This window comes from Hyperolius riggenbachi, chromosome 8, assembly GCF_040937935.1.
Source record: "Hyperolius riggenbachi isolate aHypRig1 chromosome 8, aHypRig1.pri, whole genome shotgun sequence".
NCBI lineage: Eukaryota > Metazoa > Chordata > Amphibia > Anura > Hyperoliidae > Hyperolius > Hyperolius riggenbachi.
The window spans coordinates 250,050,737-250,078,642 of record NC_090653.1 but is presented as its reverse complement, the minus strand read 5'-3'; the positions used below and the strand labels follow the sequence as shown (position 1 = coordinate 250,078,642).

The 27,906-nt window shown below is 42.6% G+C and overlaps 22 non-coding genes across 22 annotated transcripts; all 22 read left to right on the top strand.

Annotated features, from left to right (window-relative positions):
• The first annotated feature begins 641 nt into the window (after positions 1 to 641).
• TRNAR-UCU (transfer RNA arginine (anticodon UCU)) lies at positions 642 to 727 on the top strand. The gene is given in 2 exon segments: positions 642 to 678; positions 692 to 727. It is a non-coding gene; the product is annotated as a tRNA-Arg (tRNA).
• Positions 728 to 1,861: 1,134 nt separating this feature from the next.
• On the top strand, positions 1,862 to 1,947 carry TRNAR-UCU (transfer RNA arginine (anticodon UCU)). The gene is given in 2 exon segments: positions 1,862 to 1,898; positions 1,912 to 1,947. It is a non-coding gene; the product is annotated as a tRNA-Arg (tRNA).
• An 890-nt stretch (positions 1,948 to 2,837) lies between these two features.
• Positions 2,838 to 2,925, top strand: TRNAR-UCU (transfer RNA arginine (anticodon UCU)). The gene is given in 2 exon segments: positions 2,838 to 2,874; positions 2,888 to 2,925. It is a non-coding gene; the product is annotated as a tRNA-Arg (tRNA).
• An 893-nt stretch (positions 2,926 to 3,818) lies between these two features.
• TRNAR-UCU (transfer RNA arginine (anticodon UCU)) lies at positions 3,819 to 3,904 on the top strand. The gene is given in 2 exon segments: positions 3,819 to 3,855; positions 3,869 to 3,904. It is a non-coding gene; the product is annotated as a tRNA-Arg (tRNA).
• Positions 3,905 to 4,799: 895 nt separating this feature from the next.
• TRNAR-UCU (transfer RNA arginine (anticodon UCU)) lies at positions 4,800 to 4,885 on the top strand. The gene is given in 2 exon segments: positions 4,800 to 4,836; positions 4,850 to 4,885. It is a non-coding gene; the product is annotated as a tRNA-Arg (tRNA).
• Positions 4,886 to 5,780: 895 nt separating this feature from the next.
• On the top strand, positions 5,781 to 5,866 carry TRNAR-UCU (transfer RNA arginine (anticodon UCU)). Its single transcript is given in 2 exon segments — positions 5,781 to 5,817; positions 5,831 to 5,866. It is a non-coding gene; the product is annotated as a tRNA-Arg (tRNA).
• Positions 5,867 to 6,748: 882 nt separating this feature from the next.
• On the top strand, positions 6,749 to 6,834 carry TRNAR-UCU (transfer RNA arginine (anticodon UCU)). Its single transcript is given in 2 exon segments — positions 6,749 to 6,785; positions 6,799 to 6,834. It is a non-coding gene; the product is annotated as a tRNA-Arg (tRNA).
• Positions 6,835 to 7,724: 890 nt separating this feature from the next.
• On the top strand, positions 7,725 to 7,810 carry TRNAR-UCU (transfer RNA arginine (anticodon UCU)). The gene is given in 2 exon segments: positions 7,725 to 7,761; positions 7,775 to 7,810. It is a non-coding gene; the product is annotated as a tRNA-Arg (tRNA).
• A 1,134-nt stretch (positions 7,811 to 8,944) lies between these two features.
• Positions 8,945 to 9,030, top strand: TRNAK-UUU (transfer RNA lysine (anticodon UUU)). The gene is given in 2 exon segments: positions 8,945 to 8,981; positions 8,995 to 9,030. It is a non-coding gene; the product is annotated as a tRNA-Lys (tRNA).
• An 895-nt stretch (positions 9,031 to 9,925) lies between these two features.
• Positions 9,926 to 10,011, top strand: TRNAR-UCU (transfer RNA arginine (anticodon UCU)). The gene is given in 2 exon segments: positions 9,926 to 9,962; positions 9,976 to 10,011. It is a non-coding gene; the product is annotated as a tRNA-Arg (tRNA).
• An 895-nt stretch (positions 10,012 to 10,906) lies between these two features.
• TRNAR-UCU (transfer RNA arginine (anticodon UCU)) lies at positions 10,907 to 10,992 on the top strand. Its single transcript is given in 2 exon segments — positions 10,907 to 10,943; positions 10,957 to 10,992. It is a non-coding gene; the product is annotated as a tRNA-Arg (tRNA).
• An 897-nt stretch (positions 10,993 to 11,889) lies between these two features.
• On the top strand, positions 11,890 to 11,975 carry TRNAR-UCU (transfer RNA arginine (anticodon UCU)). The gene is given in 2 exon segments: positions 11,890 to 11,926; positions 11,940 to 11,975. It is a non-coding gene; the product is annotated as a tRNA-Arg (tRNA).
• An 895-nt stretch (positions 11,976 to 12,870) lies between these two features.
• TRNAR-UCU (transfer RNA arginine (anticodon UCU)) lies at positions 12,871 to 12,956 on the top strand. Its single transcript is given in 2 exon segments — positions 12,871 to 12,907; positions 12,921 to 12,956. It is a non-coding gene; the product is annotated as a tRNA-Arg (tRNA).
• Positions 12,957 to 13,851: 895 nt separating this feature from the next.
• TRNAR-UCU (transfer RNA arginine (anticodon UCU)) lies at positions 13,852 to 13,937 on the top strand. The gene is given in 2 exon segments: positions 13,852 to 13,888; positions 13,902 to 13,937. It is a non-coding gene; the product is annotated as a tRNA-Arg (tRNA).
• Positions 13,938 to 14,832: 895 nt separating this feature from the next.
• TRNAR-UCU (transfer RNA arginine (anticodon UCU)) lies at positions 14,833 to 14,918 on the top strand. The gene is given in 2 exon segments: positions 14,833 to 14,869; positions 14,883 to 14,918. It is a non-coding gene; the product is annotated as a tRNA-Arg (tRNA).
• Positions 14,919 to 15,813: 895 nt separating this feature from the next.
• Positions 15,814 to 15,899, top strand: TRNAR-UCU (transfer RNA arginine (anticodon UCU)). The gene is given in 2 exon segments: positions 15,814 to 15,850; positions 15,864 to 15,899. It is a non-coding gene; the product is annotated as a tRNA-Arg (tRNA).
• An 894-nt stretch (positions 15,900 to 16,793) lies between these two features.
• TRNAR-UCU (transfer RNA arginine (anticodon UCU)) lies at positions 16,794 to 16,879 on the top strand. Its single transcript is given in 2 exon segments — positions 16,794 to 16,830; positions 16,844 to 16,879. It is a non-coding gene; the product is annotated as a tRNA-Arg (tRNA).
• Positions 16,880 to 19,615: 2,736 nt separating this feature from the next.
• Positions 19,616 to 19,701, top strand: TRNAR-UCU (transfer RNA arginine (anticodon UCU)). The gene is given in 2 exon segments: positions 19,616 to 19,652; positions 19,666 to 19,701. It is a non-coding gene; the product is annotated as a tRNA-Arg (tRNA).
• Positions 19,702 to 20,596: 895 nt separating this feature from the next.
• On the top strand, positions 20,597 to 20,682 carry TRNAR-UCU (transfer RNA arginine (anticodon UCU)). Its single transcript is given in 2 exon segments — positions 20,597 to 20,633; positions 20,647 to 20,682. It is a non-coding gene; the product is annotated as a tRNA-Arg (tRNA).
• Positions 20,683 to 21,577: 895 nt separating this feature from the next.
• TRNAR-UCU (transfer RNA arginine (anticodon UCU)) lies at positions 21,578 to 21,663 on the top strand. The gene is given in 2 exon segments: positions 21,578 to 21,614; positions 21,628 to 21,663. It is a non-coding gene; the product is annotated as a tRNA-Arg (tRNA).
• Positions 21,664 to 24,689: 3,026 nt separating this feature from the next.
• Positions 24,690 to 24,775, top strand: TRNAR-UCU (transfer RNA arginine (anticodon UCU)). The gene is given in 2 exon segments: positions 24,690 to 24,726; positions 24,740 to 24,775. It is a non-coding gene; the product is annotated as a tRNA-Arg (tRNA).
• Positions 24,776 to 25,670: 895 nt separating this feature from the next.
• Positions 25,671 to 25,756, top strand: TRNAR-UCU (transfer RNA arginine (anticodon UCU)). The gene is given in 2 exon segments: positions 25,671 to 25,707; positions 25,721 to 25,756. It is a non-coding gene; the product is annotated as a tRNA-Arg (tRNA).
• The last annotated feature ends 2,150 nt before the right edge of the window (positions 25,757 to 27,906 follow it).

Here is a 27,906-nt window from a genome sequence, read left to right as displayed (position 1 = left end):
TTTCGCTAATGATAAATCTAGCTTTGTTCCTAATTTTAAACAACAAGCCGCCCTTGAGATTCCATAGGGACATCATTTAAGAATATACCATCAAGGGCTTCATTCCTAAAATGTATATCTTCTCCAGATGTAGTATGCAAAGCAAGCTGCATGAGCATTGTTGTGCAGCACAAAGGATATCACCTTGGACGTGCAATTCACATTTTGAAATGTGGAGCGTCTCAGTTCCTGAAGCATTCATGATGGGTTTTTTTTAATGAGTGGCACCAATTTCATTAAATGAAACAAAAGAAGTGGATTTGAGAGGTCAGATGTTGGTAAGTACAACCATCTCTGCTGCTGAGTATTGAAAGTTTAGCAGGTTACAGGTAGTAGACTCAGAAAGTTTTTATTTTTCTTAGAAATCTAGATGACGGGTTGTGATGATAGCTTGTTATGTAATGAAACAGGTGTTTGATGAGAGTGAGATGGGACTGCTGAAATAATCCAGAGTAACATTTGGGAGATAGCCAGATGCTGTACTCTTTCTTCTTATATAACAAAAAGGTAGCCTGCATACATCCTGAAATGCCACGAACAAATGGGTAAAAGCAGATATTTTTCATTTGAAGGTGCCTGGCAAAAACAGTCAGTGCAAGCTTGGCTCTGTGGCGCAATGGATAGTGCATTGGACTTCTAGTGAAATGTAGGCATTCAAAGGTTGTGGGTTCGAGTCCCACCAGAGTCACATTTTAAACTGGAAACCGAAGCCGTGTTACCTAAAAGATGCTGAAAGTGCACCGAAGATGGCCCTCAAAAGTCCATCCCTGGAAACTTGTCTGCTGCAACACAGACTAAGCTTTTTATGGAAAGGAGTAAACAGTTCACCTTCACCAGCACAGTTTGTAACCACCTCATCAACTAATGACACACAATTAATCAACTAAGAGAATGAAAGCGTGCCAAGTCTTGCCTTCCATAACCAACAAACTTGGTTTTTGCTAATGATAAATCTAGCTGTGTTCCTAAATTTTAACAACAAGCCGCCCTTGAGATTCCATAGGGACATCATTGAAGAATATCCCATCAAGGGCTTCATTCCTAAAATGTATATCTTCTCCAGATGTAGTATGCAAAGCAAGCTGCATGAGCATTGTTATGCAGCACAAAGGATATCACCTTGGACGTGCAAACAAATTCACATTTTGAAATGTGGAGCGTCTCAGTTCCTGAAGCATTCATGATGGGTTTTTTTTAATGAGTGGCACCAATTTCATTAAATGAAACAAAAGAAGTGGATTTGAGAGGTCAGATGTTGGTAAGTACAACCATCTCTGCTGCTGAGTATTGAAAGTTTAGCAGATGTAGTATGCAAAGCAAGCTGCATGAGCATTGTTGTGCAGCACAAAGGATATCACCTTGGACGTGCAAACAAATTTATATTTTGAAATGTGGAGCGTCTCAGTTCCTGAAGCATTCATGATGGTTTTTTTTTAATGAGTGGCACCAATTTCATTAAATGAAACAAAAGAAGTGGATTTGAGAGGTCAGATGTTGGTAAGTACAACCATCTCTGCTGCTGAGTATTGAAAGTTTAGCAGGTTACAGGTAGTAGACTCAGAAAGTTTTTGATTTTTCTTAGAAATCTAGAAGATGGGTTGTGATGATAGCTTGTTATGTAATGAAACAGGTGTTTGATGAGAGTGAGATGGGACTGCTGAAATAATCCAGAGTAACATTTGGGAGATAGCCAGATGCTGTACTCTTTCTTCTTATATAACAAAAAGGTAGCCTGCATACATCCTGAAATGCCACGAACAAATGGGTAAAAGCAGATATTTTTCATTTGAAGGTGCCTGGCAAAAACAGTCAGAGCAAGCTCGGCTCTGTGGCGCAATGGATAGCGCATTGGACTTCTAGTGAAATGTAGGCATTCAAAGGTTGTGGGTTCGAGTCCCACCAGAGTCACATTTTAAACTTGAAACCGAAGCCGTGTTACCTAAAAGATGCTGAAAGTGCACCGAAGATGGCCCTCAAAAGTCCATCCCTGGAAACTTGTCTGCTGCAACACAGACTAAGCTCTTCATGGAAAGGAGTAAACAGTTCACCTTCACCAGCACAGTTTGTAACCACCTCATCAACTAATGACACACAATTAATCAACTAAGAGAATGAAAGCGTGCCAAGTCTTGCCTTCCATAACCAACAAACTTGGTTTTCGCTAATGATAAATCTAGCTTTGTTCCTAAATTTAAACAACAAGCCGCCCTTGAGATTCCATAGGGACATCATTTAAGAATATACCATCAAGGGCTTCATTCCTAAAATGTATATCTTCTCCAGATGTAGTATGCAAAGCAAGCTGCATGAGCATTGTTGTGCAGCACAAAGGATATCACCTTGGACGTGCAATTCACATTTTGAAATGTGGAGCGTCTCAGTTCCTGAAGCATTCATGATGGGGTTTTTTTAATGAGTGGCACCAATTTCATTAAATGAAACAAAAGAAGTGGATTTGAGAGGTCAGATGTTGGTAAGTACAACCATCTCTGCTGCTGAGTATTGAAAGTTTAGCAGGTTACAGGTAGTAGACTCAGAAAGTTTTTGATTTTTCTTAGAAATCTAGAAGATGGGTTGTGATGATAGCTTGTTATGTAATGAAACAGGTGTTTGATGAGAGTGAGATGGGACTGCTGAAATAATCCAGAGTAACATTTGGGAGAGAGCCAGATGCTGTACTCTTTCTTCTTATATAACAAAAAGGTAGCCTGCATACATCCTGAAATGCCACGAACAAATGGGTAAAAGCAGATATTTTTCATTTGAAGGTGCCTGGCAAAAACAGTCAGTGCAAGCTCGGCTCTGTGGCGCAATGGATAGCGCATTGGACTTCTAGTGAAATGTAGGCATTCAAAGGTTGTGGGTTCGAGTCCCACCAGAGTGGCATTTTAAACTGGAAACCGAAGCCGTGTTACCTAAAAGATGCTGAAAGTGCACCGAAGATGGCCCTCAAAAGTCCATCCCTGGAAACTTGTCTGCTGCAACACAGACTAAGCTCTTCATGGAAAGGAGTAAACAGTTCACCTTCACCAGCACAGTTTGTAACCACCTCATCAACTAATGACACACAATTAATCAACTAAGAGAATGAAAGCGTGCCAAGTCTTGCCTTCCATAACCAACAAACTTGGTTTTTGCTAATGATAAATCTAGCTGTGTTCCTAAATTTTAACAACAAGCCGCCCTTGAGATTCCATAGGGACATCATTGAAGAATATCCCATCAAGGGCTTCATTCCTAAAATGTATATCTTCTCCAGATGTAGTATGCAAAGCAAGCTGCATGAGCGTTGTTATGCAGCACAAAGGATATCACCTTGGACGTGCAAACAAATTCACATTTTGAAATGTGGAGCGTCTCAGTTCCTGAAGCATTCATGATGGGTTTTTTTTAATGAGTGGCACCAATTTCATTAAATGAAACAAAATAAGTGGATTTGAGAGGTCAGATGTTGGTAAGTACAACCATCTCTGCTGCTGAGTATTGAAAGTTTAGCAGGTTACAGGTAGTAGACTCAGAAAGTTTTTGATTTTTCTTAGAAATCTAGAAGACGGGTTGTGATGATAGCTTGTTATGTAATGAAACAGGTGTTTGATGAGAGTGAGATGGGACTGCTGAAATAATCCAGAGTAACATTTGGGAGATAGCCAGATGCTGTACTCTTTCTTCTTATATAACAAAAAGGTAGCCTGCATACATCCTGAAATGCCACGAACAAATGGGTAAAAGCAGATATTTTTCATTTGAAGGTGCCTGGCAAAAACAGTCAGTGCAAGCTCGGCTCTGTGGCGCAATGGATAGCGCATTGGACTTCTAGTGAAATGTAGGCATTCAAAGGTTGTGGGTTCGAGTCCCACCAGAGTCACATTTTAAACTGGAAACCGAAGCCGTGTTACCTAAAAGATGCTGAAAGTGCACCAAAGATGGCCCTCAAAAGTCCATCCCTGGAAACTTGTCTGCTGCAACACAGACTAAGCTCTTCATGGAAAGGAGTAAACAGTTCACCTTCACCAGCACAGTTTGTAACCACCTCATCAACTAATGACACACAATTAATCAACTAAGAGAATGAAAGCGTGCCAAGTCTTGCCTTCCATAACCAACAAACTTGGTTTTCACTAATGATAAATCTAGCTTTGTTCCTAAATTTAAACAACAAGCCGCCCTTGAGATTCCATAGGGACATCATTTAAGAATATCCCATCAAGGGCTTCATTCCTAAAATGTATATCTTCTCCAGATGTAGTATGCAAAGCAAGCTGCACGAGCATTGTTGTGCAGCACAAAGGATATCACCTTGGACGTGCAAACAAATTCACATTTTGAAATGTGGAGCGTCTCAGTTCCTAAAGCATTCATGGTGGGTTTTTTTTTATGAGTGGCACCAATTTCATTAAGTGAAACAAAAGAAGTGGATTTGAGAGGTCAAATGTTGGTAAGTACAACCATCTCTGCTGCTGAGTATTGAAAGTTTAGCAGGTTACAGGTAGTAGACTCAGAAAGTTTTTGATTTTTCTTAGAAATCTAGATGACGGGTTGTGATGATAGCTTGTTATGTAATAAAACAGGTGTTTGATGAGAGTGAGATGGGACTGCTGAAATAATCCAGAGTAACATTTGGGAGATAGCCAGATGCTGTACTCTTTCTTCTTATATAACAAAAAGGTAGCCTGCATACATCCTGAAATGCCACGAACAAATGGGTAAAAGCAGATATTTTTCATTTGAAGGTGCCTGGCAAAAACAGTCAGTGCAAGCTTGGCTCTGTGGCGCAATGGATAGCGCATTGGACTTCTAGTGAAATGTAGGCATTCAAAGGTTGTGGGTTCGAGTCCCACCAGAGTCACATTTTAAACTGGAAACCGAAGCCGTGTTACCTAAAAGATGCTGAAAGTGCACCGAAGATGGCCCTCAAAAGTCCATCCCTGGAAACTTGTCTGCTGCAACACAGACTAAGCTTTTTATGGAAAGGAGTAAACAGTTCACCTTCACCAGCACAGTTTGTAACCACCTCATCAACTAATGACACACAATTAATCAACTAAGAGAATGAAAGCGTGCCAAGTCTTGCCTTCCATAACCAACAAACTTAATTTTTGCTAATGATAAATCTAGCTTTGTTCCTAAATTTAAACAACAAGCCGCCCTTGAGATTCCATAGGGACATCATTGAAGAATATCCCATCAAGGGCTTCATTCCTAAAATGTATATCTTCTCCAGATGTAGTATGCAAAGCAAGCTGCATGAGCATTGTTGTGCAGCACAAAGGATATCACCTTGGACGTGCAAACAAATTCACATTTTGAAATGTGGAGCGTCTCAGTTCCTGAAGCATTCATGATGGTTTTTTTTTAATGAGTGGCACCAATTTCATTAAATGAAACAAAAGAAGTGGATTTGAGAGGTCAGATGTTGGTAAGTACAACCATCTCTGCTGCTGAGTATTGAAAGTTTAGCAGGTTACAGGTAGTAGACTCAGAAAGTTTTTGATTTTTCTTAGAAATCTAGAAGATGGGTTGTGATGATAGCTTGTTATGTAATGAAACAGGTGTTTGATGAGAGTGAGATGGGACTGCTGAAATAATCCAGAGTAACATTTGGGAGATAGCCAGATGCTGTACTCTTTCTTCTTATATAACAAAAAGGTAGCCTGCATACGTCCTGAAATGCCACGAACAAATGGGTAAAAGCAGATATTTTTCATTTGAAGGTGCCTGGCAAAAACAGTCAGTGCAAGCTTGGCTCTGTGGCGCAATGGATAGCGCATTGGACTTCTAGCGAAATGTAAGCATTCAAAGGTTGTGGGTTCGAGTCCCACCAGAGTCACATTTTAAACTGGAAACCGAAGCCATGTTACCTAAAAGATGCTGAAAGTGCACCGAAGATGGCCCTCAAAAGTCCATCCCTGGAAACTTGTCTGCTGCAGCACAGACTAAGCTTTTCATGGAAAGGAGTAAACAGTTCACCTTCACCAGCAGAGTTTGTAACCACCTCATCCAATTAATCAACTAAGAGAATGAAAGCGTGCCAAGTCTTGCCTTCCATAACCAACAAACTTGGTTTTCACTAATGATAAATCTAGCTTTGTTCCTAAATTTAAACAACAAGCCGCCCTTGAGATTCCATAGGGACATCATTTAAGAATATCCCATCAAGGGCTTCATTCCTAAAATGTATATCTTCTCCAGATGTAGTATGCAAAGCAAGCTGCACGAGCATTGTTGTGCAGAATAAAGGATATCACCTTGGACGTGCAAACAAATTCACATTTTGAAATGTGGAGCGTCTCAGTTCCTGAAGCATTCATGGTGGGTTTTTTTTAATGAGTGGCACCAATTTCATTAAATGAAACAAAAGAAGTGGATTTGAGAGGTCAGATGTTGGTAAGTACAACCATCTCTGCTGCTGAGTATTGAAAGTTTAGCAGGTTACAGGTAGTAGACTCAGAAAGTTTTTGATTTTTCTTAGAAATCTAGAAGACGGGTTGTGATGATAGCTTGTTATGTAATGAAACAGGTGTTTGATGAGAGTGAGATGGGACTGCTGAAATAATCCAGAGTAACATTTGGGAGATAGCCAGATGCTGTACTCTTTCTTCTTATATAACAAAAAGGTAGCCTGCATACATCCTGAAATGCCACGAACAAATGGGTAAAAGCAGATATTTTTCATTTGAAGGTGCCTGGCAAAAACAGTCAGTGCAAGCTCGGCTCTGTGGCGCAATGGATAGCGCATTGGACTTCTAGTGAAATGTAGGCATTCAAAGGTTGTGGGTTCGAGTCCCACCAGAGTCGCATTTTAAACTTGAAACCGAAGCCGTGTTACCTAAAAGATGCTGAAAGTGCACCGAAGATGGCCCTCAAAAGTCCATCCCTGGAAACTTGTCTGCTGCAACACAGACTAAGCTCTTCATGGAAAGGAGTAAACAGTTCACCTTCACCAGCACAGTTTGTAACCACCTCATCAACTAATGACACACAATTAATCAACTAAGAGAATGAAAGCGTGCCAAGTCTTGCCTTCCATAACCAACAAACTTGGTTTTCGCTAATGATAAATCTAGCTTTGTTCCTAAATTTAAACAACAAGCCGCCCTTGAGATTCCATAGGGACATCATTTAAGAATATACCATCAAGGGCTTCATTCCTAAAATGTATATCTTCTCCAGATGTAGTATGCAAAGCAAGCTGCATGAGCATTGTTGTGCAGCACAAAGGATATCACCTTGGACGTGCAATTCACATTTTGAAATGTGGAGCGTCTCAGTTCCTGAAGCATTCATGATGGGTTTTTTTTAATGAGTGGCACCAATTTCATTAAATGAAACAAAAGAAGTGGATTTGAGAGGTCAGATGTTGGTAAGTACAACCATCTCTGCTGCTGAGTATTGAAAGTTTAGCAGGTTACAGGTAGTAGACTCAGAAAGTTTTTGATTTTTCTTAGAAATCTAGAAGACGGGTTGTGATGATAGCTTGTTATGTAATGAAACAGGTGTTTGATGAGAGTGAGATGGGACTGCTGAAATAATCCAGAGTAACATTTGGGAGATAGCCAGATGCTGTACTCTTTCTTCTTATATAACAAAAAGGTAGCCTGAATACATCCTGAAATGCCACGAACAAATGGGTAAAAGCAGATATTTTTCATTTGAAGGTGCCTGGCAAAAACAGTCAGTGCAAGCTTGGCTCTGTGGCGCAATGGATAGTGCATTGGACTTCTAGTGAAATGTAGGCATTCAAAGGTTGTGGGTTCGAGTCCCACCAGAGTCACATTTTAAACTGGAAACCGAAGCCGTGTTACCTAAAAGATGCTAAAAGTGCACCGAAGATGGCCCTCAAAAGTCCATCCCTGGAAACTTGTCTGCTGCAACACAGACTAAGCTTTTTATGGAAAGGAGTAAACAGTTCACCTTCACCAGCACAGTTTGTAACCACCTCATCAACTAATGACACACAATTAATCAACTAAGAGAATGAAAGCGTGCCAAGTCTTGCCTTCCATAACCAACAAACTTGGTTTTTGCTAATGATAAATCTAGCTGTGTTCCTAAATTTTAACAACAAGCCGCCCTTGAGATTCCATAGGGACATCATTGAAGAATATCCCATCAAGGGCTTCATTCCTAAAATGTATATCTTCTCCAGATGTAGTATGCAAAGCAAGCTGCATGAGCATTGTTATGCAGCACAAAGGATATCACCTTGGACGTGCAAACAAATTCATATTTTGAAATGTGGAGCGTCTCAGTTCCTGAAGCATTCATGATGGGTTTTTTTTAATGAGTGGCACCAATTTCATTAAATGAAACAAAAGAAGTGGATTTGAGAGGTCAGATGTTGGTAAGTACAACCATCTCTGCTGCTGAGTATTGAAAGTTTAGCAGATGTAGTATGCAAAGCAAGCTGCATGAGCATTGTTGTGCAGCACAAAGGATATCACCTTGGACGTGCAAACAAATTCACATTTTGAAATGTGGAGCGTCTCAGTTCCTGAAGCATTCATGATGTTTTTTTTTTAATGAGTGGCACCAATTTCATTAAATGAAACAAAAGAAGTGGATTTGAGAGGTCAGATGTTGGTAAGTACAACCATCTCTGCTGCTGAGTATTGAAAGTTTAGCAGGTTACAGGTAGTAGACTCAGAAAGTTTTTGATTTTTCTTAGAAATCTAGAAGATGGGTTGTGATGATAGCTTGTTATGTAATGAAACAGGTGTTTGATGAGAGTGAGATGGGACTGCTGAAATAATCCAGAGTAACATTTGGGAGATAGCCAGATGCTGTACTCTTTCTTCTTATATAACAAAAAGGTAGCCTGCATACATCCTGAAATGCCACGAACAAATGGGTAAAAGCAGATATTTTTCATTTGAAGGTGCCTGGCAAAAACAGTCAGTGCAAGCTCGGCTCTGTGGCGCAATGGATAGCACATTGGACTTTTAGTGAAATGTAGGCATTCAAAGGTTGTGGGTTCGAGTCCCACCAGAGTCGCATTTTAAACTGGAAACCGAAGCCGTGTTACCTAAAAGATGCTGAAAGTGCACCGAAGATGGCCCTCAAAAGTCCATCCCTGGAAACTTGTCTGCTGCAACACAGACTAAGCTCTTCATGGAAAGGAGTAAACAGTTCACCTTCACCAGCACAGTTTGTAACCACCTCATCAACTAATGACACACAATTAATCAACTAAGAGAATGAAAGCGTGCCAAGTCTTGCCTTCCATAACCAACAAACTTAGTTTTTGCTAATGATAAATCTAGCTGTGTTCCTAAATTTTAACAACAAGCCGCCCTTGAGATTCCATAGGGACATCATTGAAGAATATCCCATCAAGGGCTTCATTCCTAAAATGTATAAATTCTCCAGATGTAGTATGCAAAGCAAGCTGCATGAGCATTGTTATGCAGCACAAAGGATATCACCTTGGACGTGCAAACAAATTCACATTTTGAAATGTGGAGCGTCTCAGTTCCTGAAGCATTCATGATGGTTTTTTTTTAATGAGTGGCACCAATTTCATTAAATGAAACAAAATAAGTGGATTTGAGAGGTCAGATGTTGGTAAGTACAACCATCTCTGCTGCTGAGTATTGAATGTTTAGCAGGTTACAGGTAGTAGACTCAGAAAGTTTTTGATTTTTCTTAGAAATCTAGAAGACGGGTTGTGATGATAGCTTGTTATGTAATGAAACAGGTGTTTGATGAGAGTGAGATGGGACTGCTGAAATAATCCAGAGTAACATTTGGGAGATAGCCAGATGCTGTACTCTTTCTTCTTATATAACAAAAAGGTAGCCTGCATACATCCTGAAATGCCACGAACAAATGGGTAAAAGCAGATATTTTTCATTTGAAGGTGCCTGGCAAAAACAGTCAGTGCAAGCTCGGCTCTGTGGCGCAATGGATAGCGCATTGGACTTCTAGTGAAATGTAGGCATTCAAAGGTTGTGGGTTCGAGTCCCACCAGAGTCACATTTTAAACTGGAAACCGAAGCCGTGTTACCTAAAAGATGCTGAAAGTGCACCAAAGATGGCCCTCAAAAGTCCATCCCTGGAAACTTGTCTGCTGCAACACAGACTAAGCTCTTCATGGAAAGGAGTAAACAGTTCACCTTCACCAGCACAGTTTGTAACCACCTCATCAACTAATGACACACAATTAATCAACTAAGAGAATGAAAGCGTGCCAAGTCTTGCCTTCCATAACCAACAAACTTGGTTTTTGCTAATGATAAATCTAGCTGTGTTCCTAAATTTTAACAACAAGCCGCCCTTGAGATTCCATAGGGACATCATTGAAGAATATCCCATCAAGGGCTTCCTTCCTAAAATGTATATCTTCTCCAGATGTAGTATGCAAAGCAAGCTGCATGAGCATTGTTATGCAGCACAAAGGATATCACCTTGGACGTGCAAACAAATTCACATTTTGAAATGTGGAGCGTCTCAGTTCCTGAAGCATTCATGATGGGTTTTTTTTAATGAGTGGCACCAATTTCATTAAATGAAACAAAAGAAGTGGATTTGAGAGGTCAGATGTTGGTAAGTACAACCATCTCTGCTGCTGAGTATTGAAAGTTTAGCAGGTTACAGGTAGTAGACTCAGAAAGTTTTTGATTTTTCTTAGAAATCTAGAAGACGGGTTGTGATGATAGCTTGTTATGTAATGAAACAGGTGTTTGATGAGAGTGAGATGGGACTGCTGAAATAATCCAGAGTAACATTTGGGAGATAGCCAGATGCTGTACTCTTTCTTCTTATATAACAAAAAGGTAGTCTGCATACATCCTGAAATGCCACGAACAAATGGGTAAAAGCAGATATTTTTCATTTGAAGGTGCCTGGCAAAAACAGTCAGTGCAAGCTTGGCTCTGTGGCGCAATGGATAGCGCATTGGACTTCTAGTGAAATGTAGGCATTCAAAGGTTGTGGGTTCGAGTCCCACCAGAGTCACATTTTAAACTGGAAACCGAAGCCGTGTTACCTAAAAGATGCTGAAAGTGCACCGAAGATGGCCCTCAAAAGTCCATCCCTGGAAACTTGTCTGCTGCAACACAGACTAAGCTTTTTATGGAAAGGAGTAAACAGTTCACCTTCACCAGCACAGTTTGTAACCACCTCATCAACTAATGACACACAATTAATCAACTAAGAGAATGAAAGCGTGCCAAGTCTTGCCTTCCATAACCAACAAACTTAATTTTCGCTAATGATAAATCTAGCTTTGTTCCTAAATTTAAACAACAAGCCGCCCTTGAGATTCCATAGGGACATCATTGAAGAATATCCCATCAAGGGCTTCATTCCTAAAATGTATATCTTCTCCAGATGTAGTATGCAAAGCAAGCTGCATGAGCATTGTTGTGCAGCACAAAGGATATCACCTTGGACGTGCAAACAAATTCACATTTTGAAATGTGGAGCGTCTCAGTTCCTGAAGCATTCATGATGGTTTTTTTTTTTAATGAGTGGCACCAATTTCATTAAATGAAACAAAAGAAGTGGATTTGAGAGGTCAGATGTTGGTAAGTACAACCATCTCTGCTGCTGAGTATTGAAAGTTTAGCAGGTTACAGGTAGTAGACTCAGAAAGTTTTTGATTTTTCTTAGAAATCTAGAAGACGGGTTGTGATGATAGCTTGTTATGTAATGAAACAGGTGTTTGATGAGAGTGAGATGGGACTGCTGAAATAATCCAGAGTAACATTTGGGAGATAGCCAGATGCTGTACTCTTTCTTCTTATATAACAAAAAGGTAGCCTGCATACATCCTGAAATGACACGAACAAATGGGTAAAAGCAGATATTTTTCATTTGAAGGTGCCTGGCAAAAACAGTCAGTGCAAGCTCGGCTCTGTGGCGCAATGGATAGCGCATTGGACTTCTAGTGAAATGTAGGTATTCAAAGGTTGTGGGTTCGAGTTCCACCAGAGTCACATTTTAAACTGGAAACCGAAGCCGTGTTACCTAAAAGATGCTGAAAGTGCACCAAAGATGGCCCTCAAAAGTCCATCCCTGGAAACTTGTCTGCTGCAACACAGACTAAGCTCTTCATGGAAAGGAGTAAACAGTTCACCTTCACCAGCACAGTTTGTAACCACCTCATCAACTAATGACACACAATTAATCAACTAAGAGAATGAAAGCGTGCCAAGTCTTGCCTTCCATAACCAACAAACTTAGTTTTTGCTAATGATAAATCTAGCTGTGTTCCTAAATTTTAACAACAAGCCGCCCTTGAGATTCCATAGGGACATCATTGAAGAATATCCCATCAAGGGCTTCATTCCTAAAATGTATACCTTCTCCAGATGTAGTATGCAAAGCAAGCTGCACGAGCATTGTTGTGCAGCACAAAGAATATCACCTTGGACGTGCAAACAAATTCACATTTTGAAATGTGGAGCGTCTCAGTTCCTGAAGCATTCATGATGGGTATTTTTTAATGAGTGGCACCAATTTCATTAAATGAAACAAAAGAAGTGGATTTGAGAGGTCAGATGTTGGTAAGTACAACCATCTCTGCTGCTGAGTATTGAAAGTTTAGCAGGTTACAGGTAGTAGACTCAGAAAGTTTTTGATTTTTCTTAGAAATCTAGAAGACGGGTTGTGATGATAGCTTGTTATGTAATGAAACAGGTGTTTGATGAGAGTGAGATGGGACTGCTGAAATAATCCAGAGTAACATTTGGGAGATAGCCAGATGCTGTACTCTTTCTTCTTATATAACAAAAAGGTAGCCTGCATACATCCTGAAATGCCACGAACAAATGGGTAAAAGCAGATATTTTTCATTTGAAGGTGCCTGGCAAAAACAGGCAGTGCAAGCTCGGCTCTGTGGCGCAATGGATAGCGCATTGGACTTCTAGTGAAATGTAGGCATTCAAAGGTTGTGGGTTCGAGTCCCACCAGAGTTGCATTTTAAACTGGAAACCGAAGCCGTGTTACCTAAAAGATGCTGAAAGTGCACCGAAGATGGCCCTCAAAAGTCCATCCCTGGAAACTTGTCTGCTGCAACACAGACTAAGCTCTTCATGGAAAGGAGTAAACAGTTCACCTTCACCAGCACAGTTTGTAACCACCTCATCAACTAATGACCCACAATTAATCAACTAAGAGAATGAGAGCGTGCCAAGTGTTGCCATCCATAACCAACAAACTTGGTTTTCGCTAATGATAAATCTAGCTTTGTTCCTAAATTTAAACAACAAGCCGCCCTTGAGATTCCATAGGGACATCATTGAAGAATATCCCATCAAGGGCTTCATTCCTAAAATGTATATCTTTTCCAGATGTAGTATGCAAAGCAAGCTCCACGAGCATTGTTGTGCAGCACAAAGAATATCACCTTGGACGTGCAAACAAATTCACATTTTGAAATGTGGAGCGTCTCAGTTCCTGAAGCATTCATGATGGGTATTTTTTAATGAGTGGCACCAATTTCATTAAATGAAACAAAAGAAGTGGATTTGAGAGGTCAGATGTTGGTAAGTACAACCATCTCTGCTGCTGAGTATTGAAAGTTTAGCAGGTTACAGGTAGTAGACTCAGAAAGTTTTTGATTTTTCTTAGAAATCTAGAAGACGGGTTGTGATGATAGCTTGTTATGTAATGAAACAGGTGTTTGATGAGAGTGAGATGGGACTGCTGAAATAATCCAGAGTAACATTTGGGAGATAGCCAGATGCTGTACTCTTTCTTCTTATATAACAAAAAGGTAGCCTGCATACATCCTGAAATGCCACGAACAAATGGGTTAAAGCAGATATTTTTCATTTGAAGGTGCCTGGCAAAAACAACTAGTGCAAGCTCGGCTCTGTGGCGCAATGGATAGCGCATTGGACTTCTAGTGAAATGTAGGCATTCAAAGGTTGTGGGTTCAAGTCCCACCAGAGTCGCATTTTAAACTGCAAACCGAAGCCGTGTTACCTAAAAGATGCTGAAAGTGCACCGAAGATGGCCCTCAAAAGTCCATCCCTGGAAACTTGTCTGCTGCAACACAGACTAAGCTCTTCATGGAAAGGAGTAAACAGTTCACCTTCACCAGCACAGTTTGTAACCACCTCATCAACTAATGACCCACAATTAATCAACTAAGAGAATGAAAGCGTGCCAAGTCTTGCCTTTCATAACCAACAAACTTGGTTTTCGCTAATGATAAATCTAGCTTTGTTCCTAAATTTAAACAACAAGCCGCCCTTGAGATTCCATAGGGACATCATTGAAGAATATCCCATCAAGGGCTTCATTCCTAAAATGTATATCTTCTCCAGATGTAGTATGCAAAGCAAGCTGCACGAGCATTGTTGTGCAGCACAAAGAATATCACCTTGGACGTGCAAACAAATTCACATTGTGAAATGTGGAGCGTCTCAGTTCCTGAAGCATTCATGATGGGTATTTTTTAATGAGTGGCACCAATTTCATTAAATGAAACAAAAGAAGTGGATTTGAGAGGTCAGATGTTGGTAAGTACAACCATCTCTGCTTCTGAGTATTGAAAGTTTAGCAGGTTACAGGTAGTAGACTCAGAAAGTTTTTGATTTTTCTTAGAAATCTAGAAGACGGGTTGTGATGATAGCTTGTTATGTAATGAAACAGGTGTTTGATGAGAGTGAGAAGGGACTGCTGAAATAATCCAGAGTAACATTTGGGAGATAGCCAGATGCTGTACTCTTTCTTCTTATATAACAAAAAGGTAGCCTGCATACATCCTGAAATGCCACGAACAAATGGGTTAAAGCAGATATTTTTCATTTGAAGTTGCCTGGCAAAAACAACTAGTGCAAGCTCGGCTCTGTGGCGCAATGGATAGCGCATTGGACTTCTAGTGAAATGTAGGCATTCAAAGGTTGTGGGTTCAAGTCCCACCAGAGTTGCATTTTAAACTGGAAACCGAAGCCGTGTTACCTAAAAGATGCTGAAAGTGCACCGAAGATGGCCCTCAAAAGTCCATCCCTGGAAACTTGTCTGCTGCAACACAGACTAAGCTCTTCATGGAAAGGAGTAAACAGTTCACCTTCACCAGCACAGTTTGTAACCACCTCATCAACTAATGACACACAATTAATCAACTAAGAGAATGAAAGCGTGCCAAGTCTTGCCTTCCATAACCAACAAACTTGGTTTTCGCTAATGATAAATCTAGCTTTGTTCCTAAATTTAAACAACAAGCCGCCCTTGAGATTCCATAGGGACATCATTGAAGAATATCCCATCAAGGGCTTCATTCCTAAAATGTATATCTTCTCCAGATGTAGTATGCAAAGCAAGCTGCACGAGCATTGTTGTGCAGCACAAAGAATATCACCTTGGACGTGCAAACAAATTCACATTGTGAAATGTGGAGCGTCTCAGTTCCTGAAGCATTCATGATGGGTATTTTTTAATGAGTGGCACCAATTTCATTAAATGAAACAAAAGAAGTGGATTTGAGAGGTCAGATGTTGGTAAGTACAACCATCTCTGCTGCTGAGTATTGAAAGTTTAGCAGGTTACAGGTAGTAGACTCAGAAAGTTTTTGATTTTTCTTAGAAATCTAGAAGACGGGTTGTGATGATAGCTTGTTATATAATGAAACAGGTGTTTGATGAGAGTGAGATGGGACTGCTGAAATAATCCAGAGTAACATTTGGGAGATAGCCAGATGCTGTACTCTTTCTTCTTATATAACAAAAAGGTAGCCTGCATACATCCTGAAATGCCACGAACAAATGGGTTAAAGCAGATATTTTTCATTTGAAGGTGCCTGGCAAAAACAACTAGTGCAAGCTCGGCTCTGTGGCGCAATGGATAGCGCATTGGACTTCTAGTGAAATGTAGGCATTCAAAGGTTGTGGGTTCAAGTCCCACCAGAGTCGCATTTTAAACTGGAAACCGAAGCCGTGTTATCTAAAAGATGCTGAAAGTGCACCGAAGATGGCCCTCAAAAGTCCATCCCTGGAAACTTGTCTGCTGCAACACAGACTAAGCTCTTCATGGAAAGGAGTAAACAGTTCACCTTCACCAGCACAGTTTGTAACCACCTCATCAACTAATGACCCACAATTAATCAACTAAGAGAATGATAGCGTGCCAAGTGTTGCCATCCATAATCAACAAACTTGGTTTTCGCTAATGATAAATCTAGCTTTGTTCCTAAATTTAAACAACAAGCCGCCCTTGAGATTTCATAGGGACATCATTGAAGAATATCCCATCAAGGGCTTCATTCCTAAAATGTATATCTTCTCCAGATGTAGTATGCAAAGCAAGCTGCATGAGCATTGTTGTGCAGCACAAAGGATATCACCTTGGACGTGCAAACAAATTCACATTTTGAAATGTGGAGCGTCTCAGTTCCTGAAGCATTCATGATGTTTTTTTTTAATGAGTGGCACCAATTTCATTAAATGAAACAAAAGAAGTGGATTTGAGAGGTCAGATGTTGGTAAGTACAACCATCTCTGCTGCTGAGTATTGAAAGTTTAGCAGGTTACAGGTAGTAGATTCAGAAAGTTTTTGATTTTTCTTAGAAATCTAGAAGACGGGTTGTGATGATAGCTTGTTATGTAATGAAACAGGTGTTTGATGAGAGTGAGATGAGACTGCTGAAATAATCCAGAGTAACATTTGGGAGATAGCCAGATGCAGTACTCTTTCTTCTTATATAACAAAAAGGTAGCCTGCATACATCCTGAAATGCCACGAACAAATGGGTAAAAGCAGATATTTTTCATTTGAAGGTGCCTGGCAAAAACTGTCAGTGCAAGCTCGGCTCTGTGGTGCAATGAATAGCGCATTGGACTTCTAGTGAAATGTAGGCATTCAAAGGTTGTGGGTTCGAGTCCCACCAGAGTCGCATTTTAAACTGGAAACCGAAGCCGTGTTACCTAAAAGATGCTGAAAGTGCACCGAAGATGGCCCTCAAAAGTCCATCCCTGGAAACTTGTCTGCTACAACACAGACTAAGCTCTTCATGGAAAGGAGTAAACAGTTCACCTTTACCAGCACAGTTTGTAACCACCTCATCAACTAATGACACACAAGTAGCCTCCCTGGCGTTTAATTTCCCCAGGATTTCTGTGCAAAAAGTGGTTCAATTAATTTTCATAACCTTTTTTCCTGTAACTTGCCAAAATGTGTCAAGCAAGGGTGTAGTACACATTTTGAGTATAATGAAAGTTTAAAACCGAAAATGAAATCACAACTAAGTTTTAAAATTACTCCCCAAAAGCTAGCAATGATGCGCAGATTCGACCAAGAGACAGATCTCTGTGTAATCAAATTAGAGAGAGATCTGTCGGCTGCCCATACACTGCAGGGCAATTTGTGATACATTTCAGGTTGACATCTCTTAGGAATTGGCTGCGTGCACTGCAGCCCCCCCATGTATAAATGTACCCCCTCTGTGTGCATTTATACATTACCTGTCCTGTTTCGCCCACTTCACGGTGCCCATCCGTCTTCAGAATCCCCCGCAGGTTATTGTATTGAATTCAATAAGAAGAAGAAAAAAAGTTTGCCGCTAGGTGTTGATGACGCCGCGTGCCCCTGGCGACATCAACTCTGATCGCCGGGGAACAGGTTACTATTACAGGTACACAACAAGGGATCAGCATGCCAATGGTGAGTATAAGACGCCCCCCCTCCATGTCTCCCCCATGTACGTGATGCACATGATTAGCCCCACAGTATAGATCAGGCAGGTATGTGTCCCCAGTAAATATTAGACAGGTATGTGTCCCCAGAATAGTTTAGACAGGTAGCAGGGACGGATCTGGGGGAGGGGGGGGGGCGGGTCTCTTGCCCTAGGTGCAGCTTGGTCTAGATCCGTACCTGGCAGGTAGGCATGTGTCACCCAGCATAGTTTAGGCAGGTATGTGTCCCCAGTTTAGTTTAGGCGCAGTGTGCATACCTCCTCCCTTCTCCCTTGTCTGTGCATTGAATCCCCCCTGCCTTTTCACCCTGTCTGTGTGGCATTCTCCTCCCTTCTTCCCCTTGTCTGCAGCCAGTTCTCTTTTGTGTAGCGATCCCTGGCACATTGAATCCCCACTGCCCTCTCACCCAGTCTGTGGCATTCTTCTTTCTTCTTTCCCATCTGCCTTCTGCAGCCAGCGTGTTCCCTTTTGTGCAGCGATCCCTGGCACTTTGTCCCCCGCCCTCCTCCCCTTCCCTCTGTGCAGCGATCCCTGGCCCTGCACTGTAAATACTTATTTACTCTGGAGCATGTCTGTCCCACGATCACACCTCATCTCTGCAGCTGCAGGGCCAGTCTTCTCTGTTCGGGACACAGTGACTCGGCTTGGTGACATCATCAAGCCGAATCACTGTGTCCCGAACAGAGAAGACTGGCCCTGCAGCTGCAGAGATGAGGTGTGATCGTGGGACAGACATGCTCCAGAGTAAATAAGTATTTACAGTGCAGGACCAGGGATCGCTACACAGAGGAAAGAGGGGGAGGGCGGGGGACAAAGTGCCAGGGATCGCTGCACAAAAAAAGCAACACACTGGCAGCAGACAGGGGGAAGAAGGGAGGAGAATGCCACAGACGGGGTGAGAGCGCAGGGGAGATTCGATACATAGACGGGGGAGAAGGGAGGGGGTATGCATCTGCAGCTTCTCTTTTCTGCTGGCTCCCAATCACACAAGGGATTCCCCAGGATGGCTGAATGTCTGTTTTCACACTTTGGGTAGCGTAGATCGCTGCCCACAGTGTGCTGGCAGGCATCCAGCAGTCTTAGGGAATCCCTTGTAAGTAAAAAAAAGTGGTGTGGTGGAGGAGATAAGTTAGAAATCTCCCTGGCTGCAAGGACGAGTGTAGCTCGTCCTTACCACTTTCAGCATTTTTTTACTGGACGAGTTACACTCGTGCTTACCGCTAGGGAGGTTAATCAACTAAGAGAATGAAAGCGTGCCAAGTCTTGCCTTCCATAACCAACAAACTTGGTTTTCGCTAATGATAAATCTAGCTTTGTTCCTAAATTTAAACAACAAGCCGGCCTTGAGATTCCATAGGGACATCATTGAAGAATATCCCATCAAGGGCTTCATTCCTAAAATGTATATCTTCTCCAGATGTAGTATGCAAAGCAAGCTGCACGAGCATTGTTGTGCAGCACAAAGGATATCACCTTGGACGTGCAAACAAATTCACATTTTGAAATGTGGAGCGTCTCAGTTCCTGAAGCATTCATGATGGGGTTTTTTTAATGAGTGGCACCAATTTCATTAAATGAAACAAAAGAAGTGGATTTGAGAGGTCAGATGTTGGTAAGTACAACCATCTCTGCTGCTGAGTATTGAAAGTTTAGCAGGTTACAGGTAGTAGACTCAGAAAGTTTTTGATTTTTCTTAGAAATCTAGAAGACAGGTTGTGATGATAGCTTGTTATGTAATGAAACAGGTGTTTGATGAAAGTGAGATGGGACTGCTGAAATAATCCAGAGTAACATTTGGGAGATAGCCAGATGCTGTACTCTTTCTTCTTATATAACAAAAAGGTAGCCTGCATACATCCTGAAATGCCACGAACAAATGGGAAAAAGCAGATATTTTTCATTTGAAGGTGCCTGGCAAAAACAGTCAGTGCAAGCTCGGCTCTGTGGCGCAATGGATAGCGCATTGGACTTCTAGTGAAATGTAGGCATTCAAAGGTTGTGGGTTCGAGTCCCACCAGAGTCGCATTTTAAACTGGAAACCAAAGCCGTGTTACCTAAAAGATGCTGAAAGTGCACCGAAGATGGCCCTCAAAAGTCCATCCCTGGAAACTTGTCTGCTGCAACACAGACTAAGCACTTCATGGAAAGGAGTAAACAGTTCACCTTCACCAGCACAGTTTGTAACCACCTCATCAACTAATGACCCACAATTAATCAACTAAGAGAATGAGAGCGTGCCAAGTGTTGCCATCCATAACCAACAAACTTGGTTTTCGCTAATGATAAATCTAGCTTTGTTCCTAAATTTAAACAACAAGCCGCCCTTGAGATTCCATAGGGACATCATTGAAGAATATCCCATCAAGGGCTTCATTCCTAAAATGTATATCTTTTCCAGATGTAGTATGCAAAGCAAGCTGCACGAGCATTGTTGTGCAGCACAAAGAATATCACCTTGGACGTGCAAACAAATTCACATTTTGAAATGTGGAGCGTCTCAGTTCCTGAAGCATTCATGATGGGTATTTTTTAATGAGTGGCACCAATTTCATTAAATGAAACAAAAGAAGTGGATTTGAGAGGTCAGATGTTGGTAAGTACAACCATCTCTGCTGCTGAGTATTGAAAGTTTAGCAGGTTACAGGTAGTAGACTCAGAAAGTTTTAGATTTTTCTTAGAAATCTAGAAGACGGGTTGTGATGATAGCTTGTTATGTAATGAAACAGGTGTTTGATGAGAGTGAGATGGGACTGCTGAAATAATCCAGAGTAACATTTGGGAGATAGCCAGATGCTGTACTCTTTCTTCTTATATAACAAAAAGGTAGCCTGCATACATCCTGAAATGCCACGAACAAATGGGTTAAAGCAGATATTTTTCATTTGAAGGTGCCTGGCAAAAACAACTAGTGCAAGCTCGGCTCTGTGGCGCAATGGATAGCGCATTGGACTTCTAGTGAAATGTAGGCATTCAAAGGTTGTGGGTTCAAGTCCCACCAGAGTCGCATTTTAAACTGGATACCGAAGCCGAGTTACCTAAAAGATGCTGAAAGTGCACCGAAGATGGCCTTCAAAAGTTCATCCCTGGAAACTTGTCTGCTGCAACACAGACTAAGCTCTTCATGGAAAGGAGTAAACAGTTCACCTTCACCAGCACAGTTTGTAACCACCTCATCAACTAATGACCCACAATTAATCAACTAAGAGAATGAGAGCGTGCCAAGTGTTGCCATCCATAACCAACAAACTTGGTTTTCGCTAATGATAAATCTAGCTTTGTTCCTAAATTTAAACAACAAGCCGCCCTTGAGATTCCATAGGGACATCATTGAAGAATATCCCATCAAGGGCTTCATTCCTAAAATGTATATCTTCTCCAGATGTAGTATGCAAAGCAAGCTGCACGAGCATTGTTGTGCAGCACAAAGGATATCACCTTGGACGTGCAAACAAATTCACATTTTGAAATGTGGAGCGTCTCAGTTCCTGAAGCATTCATGATGGGTTTTTTTTAATGAGTGGCACCAATTTCATTAAATGAAACAAAAGAAGTGGATTTGAGAGGTCAGATGTTGGTAAGTACAACCATCTCTGCTGCTGAGTATTGAAAGTTTAGCAGGTTACAGGTAGTAGACTCAGAAAGTTTTTGATTTTTCTTAGAAATCTAGAAGACAGGTTGTGATGATAGCTTGTTATGTAATGAAACAGGTGTTTGATGAGAGTGAGATGGGACTGCTGAAATAATCCAGAGTAACATTTGGGAGATAGCCAGATGCTGTACTCTTTCTTCTTATATAACAAAAAGGTAGCCTGCATACATCCTGAAATGCCACGAACAAATGGGTTAAAGCAGATATTTTTCATTTGAAGGTGCCTGGCAAAAACAACTAGTGCAAGCTCGGCTCTGTGGCGCAATGGATAGCGCATTGGACTTCTAGTGAAATGTAGGCATTCAAAGGTTGTGGGTTCAAGTCCCACCAGAGTCGCATTTTAAACTGGAAACCGAAGCCGTGTTACCTAAAAGATGCTGAAAGTGCACCGAAGATGGCCCTCAAAAGTCCATCCCTGGAAACTTGTCTGCTGCAACACAGACTAAGCTCTTCATGGAAAGGAGTAAACAGTTCACCTTCACCAGCACAGTTTGTAACCACCTCATCAACTAATGACCCACAATTAATCAACTAAGAGAATGATAGCGTGCCAAGTGTTGCCATCCATAACCAACAAACTTGGTTTTCGCTAATGATAAATCTAGCTTTGTTCCTAAATTTAAACAACAAGCCGCCCTTGAGATTTCATAGGGACATCGTTGAAGAATATCCCATCAAGGGCTTCATTCCTAAAATGTATATCTTCTCCAGATGTAGTATGCAAAGCAAGCTGCATGAGCATTGTTGTGCAGCACAAACAGGGGCGTAGGAATAGGCCCTGCAGCCCCTGCGCCCGCGGGGGGGCCCGGCCCCCCCCTGGGGCCCGCTTGGGGCCGTTTTGTGGGTGCTGGAGGGGTGGCAGCATGAGGGGAAAGCCTTGCCCACAGTCGGCGGGAAGAGGGGTAGTTCCCCCCTCTCCCTCACCTCGGGGCTCTCCCCTCTGTGCTCCCCTCCAGCTCGTAAGTGTCTGTGGGGCTGTGGTGGGCAGCGAGCGGCGGGCAAATACATACCTGCTTCTGTGCGTTCCATCGGAGACTTCTCCCTCTAGCGGCTGACGTCACTTCCGGAAGTGACGTCAGCCGCTAGAGGGAGAAGTCTCCGATGGAACGCACGGAAGCAGGTATGTATCTGCCCGCCGCTCGCTGCCCACCACAGCCCCACAGACACTTACGAGCTGGAGGGGAGCACAGAGGGGAGAGCCCCGAGGTGAGGGAGAGGGGGGAACTACCCCTCTTCCCGCCGACTGTGGGCAAGGCTTTCCCCTCATGCTGCCACCCCTCCAGCACCCACAAAACTCCGAGCGGGCCCCAGGGGGGGGGGGGGGCATATTACGATTTTCTGGTGTCTGCTGCCCTCATTACGATTTTCTGGTGTCTGCTGCCCACATTACGATTTTCAGGTGTCTGCTGCCCACATTACGATTTTCAGGTGTCTGCTGCCCTCATTACGATTTTCAGGTGTCTGCTGCCCTCATTACGATTTTCAGGTGTCTGCTGCCCACATTACGATTTTCAGGTGTCTGCTGCCCTCATTACGATTTTCAGGTGTCTGCTGCCCTCATTACGATTTTCAGGTGTCTGCTGCCCACATTGTGATTTTCAGGTGTCTGCTGCCCACATTACGATTTTCTGGTGTCTGCTGCCCTCATTACGATTTTCTGGTGTCTGCTGCCCACATTACGATTTTCAGGTGTCTGCTGCCCACATTACGATTTTCAGGTGTCTGCTGCCCTCATTACGATTTTCAGGTGTCTGCTGCCCTCATTATGATTTTCAGGTGTCTGCTGCCCACATTACGATTTTCAGGTGTCTGCTGCCCACATTACGATTTTCAGGTGTCTGCTGCCCACATTGCGATTTTCAGGTGTCTGCTGCCCACATTGCGATTTTCAGGTGTCTGCTGCCCACATTGCGATTTTCTGGTGTCTGCTGCCCACATTACGATTTTCTGGTGTATGCTGCCCACATTAGGATTTTCTGGTGACTGCTGCCCACATTGCGATTTTCTGGTGACTGCTGCCCACATTGCGATTTTCTGGTGACTGCTGCCCACATTGCGATTTTCTGGTGACTGCTGCCCACATTAGGATTTTCTGGTGTCTGCTGCCCACATTACGACATTCTGGTGACTGACTGCTGCCCACATTAGGATTTTCTGGTGACTGCTGCCCACATTACGATATTCTGGTGACTGCTGTCCACATTAGGATTTTCTGGTGACTGATGCCCACATTGCAATTTTCTGGTGACTGCTGCCCACATGGCGATTTTCTGGTGACTGCTGCCCACATTGCGATTTTCTGGCCCACATTACGATTTTCTGGTGAACACTGCCCACGTTACGATTGTCTGGTGAATGCTGTCCACGTTACGATTTTCTGGTGAACGCTGCCCACATTACGATTTTCTGGCCCACATTACGATTTTCTGGTGAACACTGCCCAAGTTACGATTGTCTGGTGAATGCTGTCCATGTTACAATTTTCTGGTGAACTCTGCCCACATTACGATTTTCTGTCCCACATTACGATATTCTGGTGAACGCTGCCCACATTACGATTGTCTGGTAAATGCTGCCCACGTTACAATTTTCTGGTGACTGCTGCTCACGTTACTATTTTCTGGTGACTGGTGCCCACATTACGATTTTCTGGTGAACTCTGCCCACATTATGATTTTCTAAAGGCCCACATTACGATTTTCTGGTGAACTCTGCCCACATTACGATTTTCTGGCCCACATTACGATTGTCTGGTAAAATGCTGCCCACTTTACAATTAATTTACAGTGAAACGCTGCCCCATTACGATTATTTGGCACCTATGGGGGGGGCCCCATCCAAATATTCGCAGGGGGGCCCAGTGATTTCTAGTTACGCCCCTGAGCACAAAGGATATCACCTTGGACGTGCAAACAAATTCACATTTTGAAATGTGGAGCGTCTCAGTTCCTGAAGCATTCATGATGGTTTTTTTTAATGAGTGGCACCAATTTCATTAAATGAAACAAAAGAAGTGGATTTGAGAGGTCAGATGTTGGTAAGTACAACCATCTCTGCTGCTGAGTATTGAAAGTTTAGCAGGTTACAGGTAGTAGACTCAGAAAGTTTTTGATTTTTCTTAGAAATCTAGAAGACAGGTTGTGATGATAGCTTGTTATGTAATGAAACAGGTGTTTGATGAAAGTGAGATGGGACTGCTGAAATAATCCAGAGTAACATTTGGGAGATAGCCAGATGCTGTACTCTTTCTTCTTATATAACAAAAAGGTAGCCTGCATACATCCTGAAATGCCACGAACAAATGGGAAAAAGCAGATATTTTTCATTTGAAGGTGCCTGGCAAAAACAGTCAGTGCAAGCTCGGCTCTGTGGCGCAATGGATAGCGCATTGGACTTCTAGTGAAATGTAGGCATTCAAAGGTTGTGGGTTCGAGTCCCACCAGAGTTGCATTTTAAACTGGAAACCGAAGCCGTGTTACCTAAAAGATGCTGAAAGTGCACCGAAGATGGCCCTCAAAAGTCCATCCCTGGAAACTTGTCTGCTGCAACACAGACTAAGCTCTTCATGGAAAGGAGTAAACAGTTCACCTTCACCAGCACAGTTTGTAACCACCTCATCAACTAATGACCCACAATTAATCAACTAAGAGAATGAGAGCGTGCCAAGTGTTGCCATCCATAACCAACAAACTTGGTTTTCGCTAATGATAAATCTAGCTTTGTTCCTAAATTTAAACAACAAGCCGCCCTTGAGATTTCATAGGGACATCATTGAAGAATATCCCATCAAGGGCTTCATTCCTAAAATGTATATCTTCTCCAGATGTAGTATGCAAAGCAAGCTGCACGAGCATTGTTGTGCAGCACAAAGAATATCACCTTGGACGTGCAAACAAATTCACATTTTGAAATGTGGAGCGTCTCAGTTCCTGAAGCATTCATGATGGGTTTTTTTTAATGAGTGGCACCAATTTCATTAAATGAAACAAAAGAAGTGGATTTGAGAGGTCAGATGTTGGTAAGTACAACCATCTCTGCTGCTGAGTATTGAAAGTTTAGCAGGTTACAGGTAGTAGATTCAGAAAGTTTTTGATTTTTCTTAGAAATCTAGAAGACGGGTTGTGATGATAGCTTGTTATGTAATGAAACAGGTGTTTGATGAGAGTGAGATGGGACTGCTGAAATAATCCAGAGTAACATTTGGGAGATAGCCAGATGCTGTACTCTTTCTTCTTATATAACAAAAAGGTAGCCTGCATACATCCTGAAATGCCATGAACAAATGGGTAAAAGCAGATATTTTTCATTTGAAGGTGCCTGGCAAAAACAGTCAGTGCAAGCTCGGCTCTGTGGCGCAATGGATAGCGCATTGGACTTCTAGTGAAATGTAGGCATTCAAAGGTTGTGGGTTCGAGTCCCACCAGAGTCGCATTTTAAACTGGAAACCGAAGCCGTGTTACCTAAAAGATGCTGAAAGTGCACCGAAGATGGCCCTCAAAAGTCCATCCCTGGAAACTTGTCTGCTGCAACACAGACTAAGCTCTTCATGGAATGGAGTAAACAGTTCACCTTCACCAGCACAGTTTATAACCACCTCATCAACTAATGACCCACAATTAATCAACTAAGAGAATGAGAGCGTGCCAAGTGTTGCCATCCATAACCAACAAACTTGGTTTTCGCTAATGATAAATCTAGCTTTGTTCCTAAATTTAAACAACAAGCCGCCCTTGAGATTTCATAGGGACATCATTGAAGAATATCCCATCAAGGGCTTCATTCCTAAAATGTATATCTTCTCCAGATGTAGTATGCAAAGCAAGCTGCATGAGCATTGTTGTGCAGCACAAAGGATATCACCTTGGACGTGCAAACAAATTCACATTTTGAAATGTGGAGCGTCTCAGTAGTGTTGGGCGAACATCTAGATGTTCGGGTTCGGGCCGAACAGGCCGAACATGGCCGCGATGTTCGGGTGTTCGACCCGAACTCCGAACATAATGGAAGTCAATGGGGACCCGAACTTTTGTGGTTTGTAAAGCCTCCTTACATGCTACATACCCCAAATTTACAGGGTATGTGCACCTTGGGAGTGGGTACAAGAGGAAAAAAAAAATTAGCAAAAAGAGCTTATAGTTTTTGAGAAAATCGATTTTAAAGTTTCAAAGGGAAAACTGTCTTTTAAATGTGGGAAATGTCTGTTTTCTTTGCACAGGTAACATGTTTTTTGTCGGCATGCAGTCATAAATGTAATACATATAAGAGGTTCCAGGAAAAGGGACCGGTAACGCTAACCCAGCAGCAGCACACGTGATGGAACAGGAGGAGGCGCAGGAGGAGAAGGCCACGCTTTGTGAGACACAACAACCCAGGCCTTGCATGAGGGCAAGAAGCGTGCGGATAGCATGCTTTGTACCGCCATGCAGTCATAAATGTAATAAAGATAAGAGGTTCCATAAACAAGGACCGGCAACGCTAACCCAGCAGCAGCAGCAGCAGCACACGTGATGGAACAGGAGGAGGCGCAGGAGGAGAAGGCCACGCTTTGTGAGACACAACAACCCAGGCCTTGCATGAGGGCAAGAAGCGTGCGGATAGCATGCTTTGTACCGCCATGCAGTCATAAATGTAATAAAGATAAGTGGTTCAATAAACAGGGACCACGCGGCAACGCTAACCCAGCAGCAGCAGACGTGATGGAACAGGAGGAGGCGCAGGAGGAGAAGGCCACGCTTTGTGAGACACAACAACCCAGGCCTTGCATGAGGGCAAGAAGCGTGCGGATAGCATGCTTTGTACCGCCATGCAGTCATAAATGTAATAAAGATAAGTGGTTCAATAAACAGGGACCACGCGGCAACGCTAACCCAGCAGCAGCAGACGTGATGGAACAGGAGGAGGCGCAGGAGGAGAAGGCCACGCTTTGTGAGACACAACAACCCAGGCCTTGCATGAGGGCAAGAAGCGTGCGGATAGCATGCTTTGTACCGCCATGCAGTCATAAATGTAATAAAGATAAGTGGTTCAATAAACAGGGACCACGCGGCAACGCTAACCCAGCAGCAGCAGACGTGATGGAACAGGAGGAGGCGCAGGAGGAGAAGGCCACGCTTTGTGAGACACAACAACCCAGGCCTTGCATGAGGGCAAGAAGCGTGCGGATAGCATGCTTTGTACCGCCATGCAGTCATAAATGTAATAAAGATAAGTGGTTCAATAAACAGGGACTACGCGGCAACGCTAACCCAGCAGCAGGAGACGTAATGGAACAGGAGGAGGCGCAGGAGGAGAAGGCCACGCTTTGTGAGACACAACAACCCAGGCCTTGCATGAGGACAAGAAGCGTGCGGATAGCATGCTTTGTACCGCCATGCAGTCATAAATGTAATACAGATGAGAGGTTCAATAAACAGGGACCAGAAACGCTAAACCATCCCAGATGTTCATTGGTCATGTTACTTGGTTGGGGTCCTGGAGTGTTGCGTAGTCGTTTCCAATCCAGGATTGATTCATTTTAATTTGAGTCAGACGGTCTGCATTTTCTGTGGAGAGGCGGATACGCCGATCTGTGACGATGCC